At 45.9% G+C, this 12,043-nt stretch overlaps 1 protein-coding gene, 1 long non-coding RNA gene and 1 pseudogene across 2 annotated transcripts; 1 reads left to right on the forward strand and 2 right to left on the reverse strand.

The window, feature by feature from the left end:
* Erich1 (glutamate-rich 1) overlaps nt 1–12,043 on the forward strand; it is a gene marked incomplete at its 5' end in the record, with an annotated part of 52,793,804 nt that overhangs the window by 48,208,721 nt on the left and 4,573,040 nt on the right.
* LOC148000632 (uncharacterized) lies at nt 794–5,000 on the reverse strand. 2 transcript variants are annotated; one of them, XR_015640063.1, is made up of 3 exons: nt 4,665–5,000; nt 3,450–3,558; nt 794–876 (listed from the first exon to the last, which is right to left on the reverse strand). It is a non-coding gene; the product is annotated as an uncharacterized LOC148000632 (long non-coding RNA). The 2 variants fall into 2 exon arrangements; XR_015640062.1 differs by lacking the exon at nt 794–876 and adding an exon at nt 1,533–1,740 and having other exon boundaries at nt 4,665–4,959.
* On the reverse strand, nt 5,394–5,847 carry Map1lc3b2 (microtubule-associated protein 1 light chain 3 beta 2; annotated as a pseudogene).

The raw sequence follows: 12,043 nt of genomic DNA on the forward strand, positions 1-12,043 counted from the left end.
ACATAGGCAAACCAGAGATGATTCCAGAAAACAGGCAGGCTTTCAGCAAATGACCTGGGAGCGGTGTCGCTAAATGGTTCTTCAGGGAGTAAGAAAACCTAGAGCAAGCAAACTTAATCAGTTTGGTTGGTGTCTAAAGAAAAATACAAGGGAATTGAAAATGTTATCATTTCAAGAAGGCTTGTGAGGTGCAAGTACATGTCAAAACATGAGGTGTATCATGATTTGTCTGTCTTCAAGCTGTTGTCCCAACATTGTAAAGCAGAATTGTCTACTCATCACAGGACGTCTTTGACTTTTTCCTGCCAACCACTGACCATTTATGGAGGGGATTAGTGACCAACCATGCTATTGTGTCATTATCACACTGATACTTTTCTGTCCCAAATGGGTCTCCAGACCTGGGAGGTACCTACTGTTGGCATCAGAAAGGCTATAGAGCATGCCACATTGACTAGAGGAAGCTCACACACAACTTTATGCACTACGTTCCCAATGGAGCCTGGGAATGAGGCTGACTGCCAATGGGTCCCCCTTCTCACGAAGCATTGCCAACACCTGTCATAGCAACCTTTGGGACTTGCCAAATTTGTATGATGAAAAGTTTCAACATTCAACTGCACAACTCAGTGGATAGTTTCTAAATATCCCAAGCACAGAGGGTACAGGGTTCTTTCTGGATGTCTATCTTATATTTGTAAATGTAACAGTACAAAAATTACCTTACCCTGAAGACTTGAGTTCCTGACTTTTTGGTGTGATATGGGTGGCATTATTTGAAAGGGCTACTAACCTGCTCTTCTTTATTCCAAGAACACATCTGAGTGAGGTCAGATTCTCTTCGTTGACTTCAACCAGCCGATGCGAAATGCACAACTAAGAGAATAACAGATCGTTAATTCTAGTGCCAAATCAAAGTAGCCATAGCAGGGAACACAAATATGGGTTACCACCAAATACCATTCTTCAACATGGCAACAGTTTTCACGTTCTTACAGAGACTCAACAAAGAAAGTGCTCAATCAAGTTGCTTTTCCAGATGCTTTGATTGATGCATCAAGTAATCAAACCACTATGAAATAGGTGAGTCTCTGCTCTAGGCTTCAGGCGTTATCTGATAACATTCTTCGCCTTTGCATATACAGGTCTTGTTTGTACATTACAAAGCATTGACCTACTCACCATAAGGATGTTAAGTCACTCACAGAGGTGGGCAATAAATGGCTATTTAGAGAGCTAAGGATAATTGGGCTCTTGACCTGCAGCATCCCAGTTCAGATAACTCAATAAGAATTCAGATAAGTTCTAATCAGTCAATCTGCTGAGTAGAATGTTCAGTGCGTGTGCCCCTCCCAGTCTCAGTTCACAAGCTAAAGAACAGCTCAGCTGTAGGCTAAGTGCGAGGACAGACATGGACACCCCGGGTCTTCTTCCACAGCTGGCAACAAGGAGACTGGCAGAAATACCCTCTTACTAAGATTCTGTTGTTTTAAATATATCCTTTTGTAACATACAAACGCTATTTAAAATTTAAATGGTTTATTAGTTCTAGAGGGATTAATAGATGACATGACGGCGGAAGGAGCCATTTTGGAGGTTTCCTTCTTTTAACGTAGTTTCACTGTGCTTCCTAGGCTGTGCTCACGCTCCTGAGCTCAAGTAGTCTCCTCAAGTTCCGAGACAACAGGCATGTGCTAGTGTTTCTGGATCAGAAAGTCTTGTTTAAAACGTGGTTGGCATCTAAAACACAAGACAAAAGGGAGAAGCAAGAAAGCTTTGATACAGTTCTCAAGTCTACAACAGTCCTGGCAGGACCCAAACGACACAAGAAACAAGGCTACTAAATCAGGTCAGTTGTGGAACCTACCACTCCAGCTACGCTACAGCAATAAAAACAACAGTTGGCTATGGTATTTGTTAATCTTGTAACAACACCTCACAACACATCTGACAGTAACAAGGGAGTTAAGTTTTGTCTTGGTTTCTGGTTTCCAGGATTTCAGTCCACGGAGATAGGGAAGATTGAGGCTGTTCACATCTCAGGAAGCAGAGAGCAAGGCCAGAACCAGGGGCAAAGCTATACAGTCTTCAAAGACCTCTCTGTATCTAGAAACCTCTGCCAAAAGATTCAGGAGCCTCCAAGAATAGCAACACCAGTTGACGGGCAATGCAAACATGACCCTGTGGGGATATTCAGATTTAGGCCCTAAGAGTCCCTAATCTCTGAGGTAGGCTTAGGTATTATCACCTATCCTGCCACTCATGTTAAAGCCTCCAGGTTACTCAATGTATTCTCCTCCTCCCTTGCCTGGTGATGCGCAAGCAGGCACCAGAGAAAATGACTGATTCTGATTTACAGTCTGGTAACAGAACCCCAGGAAGCAAAGCGGATAAAGTCTGCTTGGTGGAGCGCAATGTCAGTGGTAAGAGGCAAACAGCTGAAGCTGTAAGAGCCAGTGGTTTAAAACAGTGGTGTGTACAGTAGAGTGAGTTAGGGTGTCTTTTAAACTGTAATACCAAAGGACGCTCAGGAGAGGACACTGAAGTTAGGAATGATATGGTAGCCATGCAACTGAGGAATCTGCACATACTGAAGTCCTGAAGAGGGAGGGAGCTCAGTAAGCAACATGCCCAACATTTCGCCCCGACCTGTTAGCAAACTCTACTGGTTTCAACATTGCTGTACACCCGACATCCTTCCCTATCTCAGTGAGCACCCTTCTCAGACACGAGTTGGGAGTTGGTCCTCACCAGTGTAATTGTAACTATCTCCGAACTAGTCTCACTGGGCCCTCCCATACGCCTATTGCACAAAGTAGCAGGTGGGAGCTGAATTGTGCTCCCTCCAAGTTCATGTAAAACCTGCCCTTCTGGACCTTGAAAGGTGGCCTTATTATGTGGCATGGCTTCATAGAGGTAGACAAGCTAAAAGGAGGTGATCAGGGGAGGAATTGGCCACTTTAACAATGAAACTTTGGGATACAGACTCTCAAAGCCAGTGGCCTCCTTGAGACACAAAGAACAAAGCCATCTGTAAGCCACGGAGAGAAAACAGGAACAGGCCCCTCCCCCGACAGTCATCAGAACTATCCTGCCTGAGGCTCTACTCCCAGGATGGAGACAGTAGGCCTCTGTTGTTAGAGCCCCGGGACCTGGTGCTTTGTTACTCACCCCTAGACAACAAATAAAGGACACACAGGTCCTCCTTGCTTCTCTGATGGAAATATTCCTGCCTCTCAAAGTCCCATCTCCAGTCTGTGATGCTGAATTCTGAGCCACCTCTATAGCTGCATGGGCCTGGCCTTTCAGACTCTCAGGTGCACAGCATCCAATCATTCAGGAATGAGACACTCTCCAAACTTTAATTCTCATCCCAGGAGTCTGCCCCAGGAAGATCAAGGTTATCAGCAGCACATGCATCTGGGGTGGGGTGGGGGTGGTACACGTACCGCGATGGGTGAGTGTAGGTCGGAGGACAACTTCATGGAGTCAGTTCTTGGCCGTCCTCACACAGGTTTCATGAACTTCTATCTGTTGATTCATCTTTCTAGCCTAGAACTAGAATTTGGGAAGCAGGGTACCATATCTATACTTTTATGGTTCTTGAATTTTAAAAAAAATTAACTTGTTTAAGTCTGTTCTGAGTTCTACTTGGCTACAGTGAAACCTAGTATGACCATAAACTCCCATATTCTCCTCCTGCCTTGCTATACATTATTTCCATGTGACATGACAGCTACAATGACGAACTAGGGAAGAGATTTTCTTCTCATTCTTCTTTTCTTTTCTTTTCTTTTTTCTTTTTCTTTTTCTTTTTTTTCTATCTTTCTATAGCCAGGGCCAAAACATAGCAAGTAAGTCCAAAAAAACTTCATGGCCTTAACAGAAGAGGAATAGAGGATTGCACTCTAGGAAGACATGCTTGCTTTCCCAAGAGCTACTTAAGCCTCTTGGCAAACAGCTTTATCTTCTGGGAATGAAGTTCCTGGCACAAATCGACTCAGTCTGATAGGTCAGTTGCTCCACATCTAAGATGCTAATCCCCACCACACTTGTGAGATAATTTATGGAGTGTTTTCTCTGTTCACAGGCCTTCTCTGGAAGGCATTCTATAGGCATTGCCAGGTGAGGCAGCACCACAGCCAGCCTCCTGTAGAGAATTGCTCCCCTCCATCCCTGGGTAACTGGATCTAGGGTGATTAAGTCCTGGGCCAGCTGAGACGCCATTGGTGGCCAGACACAACTAAGCACTGGATCTCAGTAGTGACATAGACTCCAAGTCATAAACAGTGCCATGCAAACCCAAGCCACAAATGCTGTGGAGGGCTGGAATACAGGAGTTCAGTGAGATAGAAACAGACACAGCCTATGTACCTGACAGGAAGGAAGGGAAAAGCCAGCTACTCTGAGGTATTGTCTTAGTCAGGGTTTCTATTCCTGTACAAACATGACCACGAAGCAAGTTGGGAGGAAAGGGTTTATTCAGCTTACACTTCCACATTGCTGTTCATCACCAAAGGAAGTCAGGACCGGAACTCAAGCAGGTCAGGAAGCAGGAACTGGTGCAGAGGCCATGGAGGGATGTTACTTACTGGCTTGCTCAGCTTGCTATCTTACAGAACCCAGGACTATCAGCCCAGGGACGGTCCCACCCACAATCTCACCTTGATCACTGTTGAGAAAATGCCTTACAGCTGGGTCTCATGGAGGCATTTCCTCAACTGAAGCTCCTTTCTGTGATAACTTCAGCTTGTGTCAAGTTGACACACAAAACCAGCCAATACAGGTATCTTGCTGATCACCAGCAACGATGTTCCATGACAGTTTCTGATTCTTCATAAGGCACGGCCTTCTTCTTGGTGTACTAGAGCAGCCTTAGGATCTTTCCACTTCAATGTACAGCTAATATAATACAATATAGAAAATGAGGGATTTTGTCAGGCAAATAAGCAGGAGTCAGCCACAGAAGTCAGAATCTAAGCATAACATGGTTCTAACATGCGTCCTGAAACAAAGGCATGGTTACAAGGTAGTCATAACAACGTGGCCATAACAATCCTTTGAAGCAGGGGCATGGTCACCATCTCCCGGAACTTGCAGTACTGAACTATTTCTAGTTAAGGTTACCAGTGGGGCACAGACTAATTTTTTTTTTTTTGGATGCAAAGTATTTTATTTTTAAACTAAAGTTTGAACACAGGATAGTCTAGTTTAGATGAGTTTCCAAGCCAAATGCACTTGCATGGCGCTCAGTTTCTGGCTGAGATAGTTTCTAATCCCCTACGTGGGTGCCTACGTTCTGATCTGTGGGGTGGTGAGCTGACCAGCTTCCGCTGGTAACGTCCCTTTTTGCCTTGGTAGGGGCTTAACAAACATTAGGTATTGTTCTAGTCTTACACAGCCAGTGCTGTCCCGAACGTCTCCTGGGAGGCATAGACCATGTACAGGGAGCCGTCTTCATCTCTCTCGCTCTCGTACACTTCAGAGATGGGTGTGGACACACTCACCCATGCTGTGCCCATTCACCAGGAGGAAGAAGGCTTGGTTAGCATTGAGCTGCAGGCGCCTTCTAATTATCTTGATGAGTTCGCTCATATTCACGTGATCAGGTACAAGGAACTTGGTCTTGTCCAGGACGGGCAGCTGCTTCTCACCCTTGTATCGCTCTATAATCACTGGGATCTTGGTGGGGTGCTGCTCCCGGATGAGCCGGACATCTTCCACTCTTTGTTCGAAGCTCCGGCGCTGTTTGAAGGTCTTCTCGGACGGCATGGCGCGCGGGGGTCCTGGGTCAGACGATCTGGCTCCCGCGACGATCACTTCCCTTGTGTGTCTCCTCAGCCCGCAACCGAGTCAGGTGACTCACGGCGCATCAGTGAGGGTGGGGCCGAGAGCGGCCCGGAGAGAGGCCATGACAGGCGTGGCGGAAGCTCGGCCAGACTAATTCTTAAGAAATGGATTTAATCATAAACAGGAACGAACCTAGTTTGTCCTCACCATAAGATGGCTTTCAAGCCCAAGATGGATGCTGGCTGGTTCATCTGCTGTCAAGCTCTTCCTTTCTAGCTCAGTACAGGACACCTTCACACTATTTTTCTTCCTGGCAAGGGCATGCCCTGATTCCTCAGGCCGCAGCCTCTCCCTTCATAATGCTATGGGGTGTCTCCACCCGTCAGACCTTACTGCAACTGACTGAGGAAAAGCAATGGCCATTCTAGGAAGCCCCTAGCTATGGCTGCTCTTAGCCACACCCTCTACTCAGGTGTTTTTGCCTGTTAGGCATGGATTTTTTTTTTTTTTTTTGCTCTGATAACGGATGCTGACTGTCTGATATACAGATTAGTTTTCTTGAGTTGCTAACATGTATATGAGAAATCTTCCTCCTGGACATCTACACCTGGAAATTTTATGTTAATGTTTTTAGCAGAATATACACCATTACCTTGTACCACGTCCCTTCTCCTCCATCCCTTGTCTGATGCTTTTGTAGAAAACAACTTCTCTGCAGCTGGAGAGTGCGCTCAGACGTAAAGAGCACTGGCTGTCTTCCAGAGGACCCAGGTTCACTTCCGGTCACCCACACGCCAGCTCACAACTGCCTGCTAACTGTAGTTCCAGCACATCTTCTGGCCTCTGAGGTCACCGAGCACACATGTGGTACACAGACATACATGCAGGCAAAGCACCCATAGGGGAAAAAATAAATAAAAGTTTTTTAAAAGTTTAAAACCTTTTTCATCCTTCAAATCAGTTGTACGTGATTTGGTGGCCGCCGGGGGCTGCCAGCTCCTTTCCACTGAGCTGTCTGTATCTTGCCGGTCTTCTACGGCTGCGACACCAGGCTTAGACTAACTTTCTACTTCACTGCACTCTGATTGAGATCCTGGTGGCCTAGCTCAGAGCTTTTTAAACCTTTTATTCATGACCCCTTTACGCCTGCACAGGGAAATTTTACACACCAATGCAATAAAGTACCCTTCTGAAAGCAACTTAGGGGAGGGAAGGTTTGTCATAGCTTACAGTGCAAGATCCAGTCCACAACAGTTGGTGAGTCAAGGGAGTAGGGGCTTGAAGCGGCTGTGGACTATGTCCATGGAGCAAAGGAGCAATGGGTGCGGGCGTGCTAGTGCTCAGCTTGCTTTCCCAGTTTGTACCGTCTTCATCTGTGTGTAGGCTAGTTATGTGACAACTTGACACAAGTTCAGTAAGACGGGGGCTGCGCCTGTAGATGTGAGGGGGCCCGTGCTTCCACCTGAAGCCATCCGTGTTGACGTCTATCGTCCATGCTACTGTGGAGGACCAGGTCTGGGTTGGTCCTACTGAGCTGTTGATGTCCATGGCCTGTGTTACCACAGAAAACCATGAGGATGTCTGTGGTCTGTGCTGCCACCAGAAGCCACGTTGTGAGGCCATGCTCTGGTCCCTAGTTCTGTTGTGTTAATGTCATTGGCCTGTGTTTCCACTGAGGGCTATGACAGTATCTGTAGTCTGGGCTGTGGCAGAGAGCCTTGTTGATGTCTGCTGTCTGTACCACCACCAGAGAACAGCTGACATTGGAGACCACGTTTGGATGTCCATGACCCAGGCTGTCACCAGAAACCATGTAGAAGCCTAGGATCCAAATTCCCACTGGTTGTAAAGTTCAAGGAAGCTTCTTTTGCAGTAGTAGCAATGACTGTGGACATACAGATGAGGAAGAGGGACAGAGGCGGCTTCTGGGACAACCCCTACTCCCATTCGACCCCCGCCCCCAAAAGTAAAAGCCTACACAGAAAGCCATCAAGCAGAACTTGTAGAAATCGTGATGAGGATACTGAACTACAGCTCTCTGTAACTGATTGGTTCTTGTGAGAGTGAGTGCACGGAAGAGTCAGTTTTCTTTAAGGGGCTGACCACTGGAGTTTGACCATGCTCCACTGAGTATATGGTGAATACAAATGGAACTATTTTTTCTCTTCTCTCTTTTGTGTGTGTGTGTGGGGGGGGGATGGTCCTAAGGGTGGGCGGTGGCCCTGGAAGGACTGGGGGTCTCGGTGTGATCAGGGTACATGATGTGAAATTCCTGAATAATCAATAAAAATATATTTTAAAAGGGGAATTTAAAAAAAAAGATAGAAATCTGGCTGTAGACAAGCCTGCGGGGGAATTTCTTAATCAGTGATTGATGGGGAGGGTCCATCCATTGTGAGTGAGGCACCTGGGCTGGTGGACCTTGGTTCTGTAAGACGCTGAGTAAACCAATAAGCAGAGCTCTTCCATGGCCTCTGCTTCAGCTCCTGCCTCCCGGTTCCTGCCCCGCTTGACTTTCCTTCCTCCCATGATGAACAGTGATGTGGAAGTGTACGTCAAAAAACCCTTTCCTCCCGAGTCTACTTTTGGTTATGGTGTTTCATCACCACAATAGAAACCCTAACTAAAACCATAAGTGTATAAAATAGGTTCAAAATTCATTTTTTTTACTGACATATGTAATCAAGGATTTTACTTTAGAGCTATTCTTTGGATTCTCTGGTTGCTCTTCAGATTGTATTAAGCTTTCAGTGTGTGTTGGGACACACAAATGCCCTGGCATGTAGGTGGCGGTCATAGGACCGCTTGCAGAAATTGGTCCTCTTCTTCTATCCTGCAGAACCCAGGGATCAAACTCAGCTTGTCAGACACAGCGGCAGGCATCTATTTAACCTGCTACGTTATCTCGCTGGCTCCAACTCAATACCTTTAAAAACAACTCTTTGGTATGTGCTTAATTTTGTCATTGATTAAAGATGTAAAGAGATATGTTTATTTTAACAAAAATAATTAAATCTTGGCTGACTATTTGGTGCTGCGAAATTAAAGCACTATCTTCAATGTTTTCTCAGGTTTATCTGTATTTTGATTTTATGATCAGTGCTCCAGTTGTCACTTCATTTAAACACAGAGTCCAAAATGGCAGAAATACATTTAGGGCCATTTCAGAAAGCGATGAAAATCCTGTCCTACTCCCAAGCCAAAATTCATTTAACAACATTTTACTAAACTCAAGTCAGCAGTTCAAACAGCAATTTTTCAAGTAAAAGTTCTAACACAATCCAGTCAAAGACACACTAATTTGATACATGCTGAGCAATGGCGGTAGGGAAGATTAAAAGCCTTTGTTTCCTGTGATTAAGTCAGTATGTTTCCATAAGGGCAGAAAAAGTTACATGCTGACTGAAAGAAGGCACTGCCCTTCAACGCATGCAACAGTCTTGCCTGAGCCAGGCTGTTGCAACAGTGTTCCTTGCATTGTGTGGCCAGCATGTGTAGTGAGGAGGGCACATGTGTGTTCAGGAAGAAGCCTGCCCTGAAATCTCTCTGATACAAACAGCCAGTGTTGGGAAAGACGCCCTGGGCTCACTACCCATTTGCTTTCAAGTACATTTTCAGGCATCGGATTTAGAAACCTTGCCGTGATCCGACAGTCAGTTGCCAGCCACAGCTTAGGAAGCTGTGATCTCACTGTGACCACACCGTAAGCCCCTGACCTGCTCCCCTTTGTGTGGAACAGCCCCACTTTCTACAGGCACCACATCCTTTGTCTGTCCCAATTTGTGCTGATGCTGCAGTCCGAAACCATCATGTCCTCCCATAAGGTCTCACAGCATTTCAAAGTAAAGGTCCAGCACCCGGAACCAATAAAACCACCCGAGCGAGTCCTTCTCAAGCCCTTTAAAGCCATGATCAAGTATTTTGCCATTTTTACTTTACTGTAGCTTCGGACACCCTTGGTATTGTTTGGTTGTCATCGTTGTGTGTGAGATGTGTGTCATGGGTGGAGGTCAGAAGACAACGTGGTGGGGTCCATTCTCTCCACTTCTTCCTTGAAGTATGTTCTGGGGATTGAACCAGGCCATCTGGCTTGAGCAGCAAGCGCTTTGCCCACTGAGGCATCTCGATGATGGCCCCTTGATGTTTTATTTATTTTTTTTTAAAGATTTATTTATTTATTATATATAAGTACACTGTTGCTGTCTTCAGACACACCAGAAGAGGGCATCAGATCCCATTACAGATGGTTGTGAGCCACCATGTGGTTGCTGGGATTTGAACTCGGGACCTCTGAAAGAGCAGTCAGTGCTCTTAACTGCTGAGCCATCTCCCCAGCCCTTGATGTTTTATTTTTAGTATGACTTTTAATTCTAGACAGGCTTGTCATTTTAGTGATTAATGACTTACAAGTTACTGTGAAACTTCTGGATAGTTTGACAAATACTTTCTCTGATCTGTAATCTAATAATTCCCGCTCTTTAAACCACTCTGGGAAAAGGGACCTGTCTGTGTACTGTCTTTCCCAAGCCTTTCCTTTCTGTAAGGAAACCCACTGGGGACATCTGCGTGAGTGGTGGCTCCTGGGACAGAACCACTCCTTTGGGAGAATCCCATGCTAATCTGGCTCCTGGCCAACTGAGGCCAGTATCTGGCACCATTCCCCTGCGCATGCGCCCCTGATGTGTCTCTGGCCTTGTCCTGACATACTTTACTCTTTGTTTCTGGGCGCTTTTTGATGGCGTCATCAGAGCAGCCTCAAAGTCAGGCTCCATCATCTCCAGCCTTTGCTGTGTATCATTAGAGGGATGGGAGGCTTCCGCTGTTACTGTACACACCACACACAATGATTTTTGTTTTCCCGAAACTTAAAGAAACTGAGCTTGGTTTTTTGTTTGTGTTGTGTTTATAAAAAGGTAAGGAGAGGAGGAATGTGATTGGTGGATGTGTAGCCAGGTATGGGGAAAGGGGGTGCCTCCACTGGCCCATGCTGAGTCATTCCTTCCTGCAGGGACCAGCCACAGGGCAGTATAGTATAGAATAGAGTTTATTTAGGGCGTGGGGAGGAGAGTTGAGAAGGTAGTAGAGACAGAGAAAGGCAGAGAGAGAGAGGAAGAGAGCAGAGAAGAGGACTAGAGAAGTAGAGGCTGGCCATGAGCATGGGGGTGGGGGGCGGTGGGAAGAGAGGGGGAAGGGATGAGAGGACAGAATAGGAGGAGGAAAGCAAGAGCAAGAGAGAGCAGAGAGGGCAAGCAAGTCCCTTTTCTAGTCAGTCAGTGTTGTTGCCAGGTAACTGTGGGGTGGAGCTTAGATAAAATGCTAACTGTTTGTTTAATGAATTTTTGTTCTCTTGAAACCCAGGTCAAATCCACATTTCTCCGTCTCCCCCTCGCCCTCTCCCTCCTCCTCCCTCTCTCTCTCCCTTCCTTTTCCCCCACCCCTTCCCTATTCCTCTCCCCCTCCCCCTCCTTTTTCTTCCTGTACAGCATATTCTTTCCAGATTTTTCTGTTCTAACAGGAGCTTTATTTATTAATTAATAGTATAGCTGGAAAACACCCATTCCTTTAAATCTTTCAAACCCCAAATGTGCCCACGGGTTCTAGCTATCAACCTCAAGCCTTCAGCAAAAGATCCGTCATTCTCCCAGCACCATCCCTCATTCAGACTAGCTGTGTGTGTTGAGTAAAAGTTTTTTTTTTTAATCACTTTCACATTTCGTTGTTCATTCTCCCTTTACCAATGAAATCCACTCAACAGCCATGTTAGTACTTAACAGGCTCAGTGACTACAAGTAAACAGAGTTTAGCAGCAACGACCCGGAGACTTAAAGAGATAAATAGGCAGAGAAGAGGTGTAAAAAATTAAAAAACAGGGGCCAGAGAGATGGCTCCCCAGTTAAGAGCACTGGCTGCTCTTTCAGAGGCCCTGAGTTCAATTCCTAGAACCTACATGGTGGCTCACAACCATTACAACCGTAGTCCAATGTCTTCTTGTGTGCAGATATACAGGCAGAAAAAGCACGCATAGACATAAAATGCATAAATCTTTAAAAAATATTTTTCAAAAATAGGACTTGGAGTGATGGCTTATCAAATGAAGGCACTTGCTGTACAAGCCTGATGACCTGAGTCTGATCCCTGGGTGCAGGGGCTGGAGAGATGGCTCAGAGGTTAAGAGCACTACACTGCTTGCTCTTCTAGAGGACCCAGGTTCAATTCCCCACACCCACATGGCAGCTCACAACTGTCTGTAACT

Source organism: Rattus norvegicus, chromosome 16 (genome assembly GCF_021556685.1).
Source record: "Rattus norvegicus strain SHRSP/BbbUtx chromosome 16, alternate assembly SHRSP_T2T, whole genome shotgun sequence".
Classification (NCBI taxonomy): domain Eukaryota; kingdom Metazoa; phylum Chordata; class Mammalia; order Rodentia; family Muridae; genus Rattus; species Rattus norvegicus.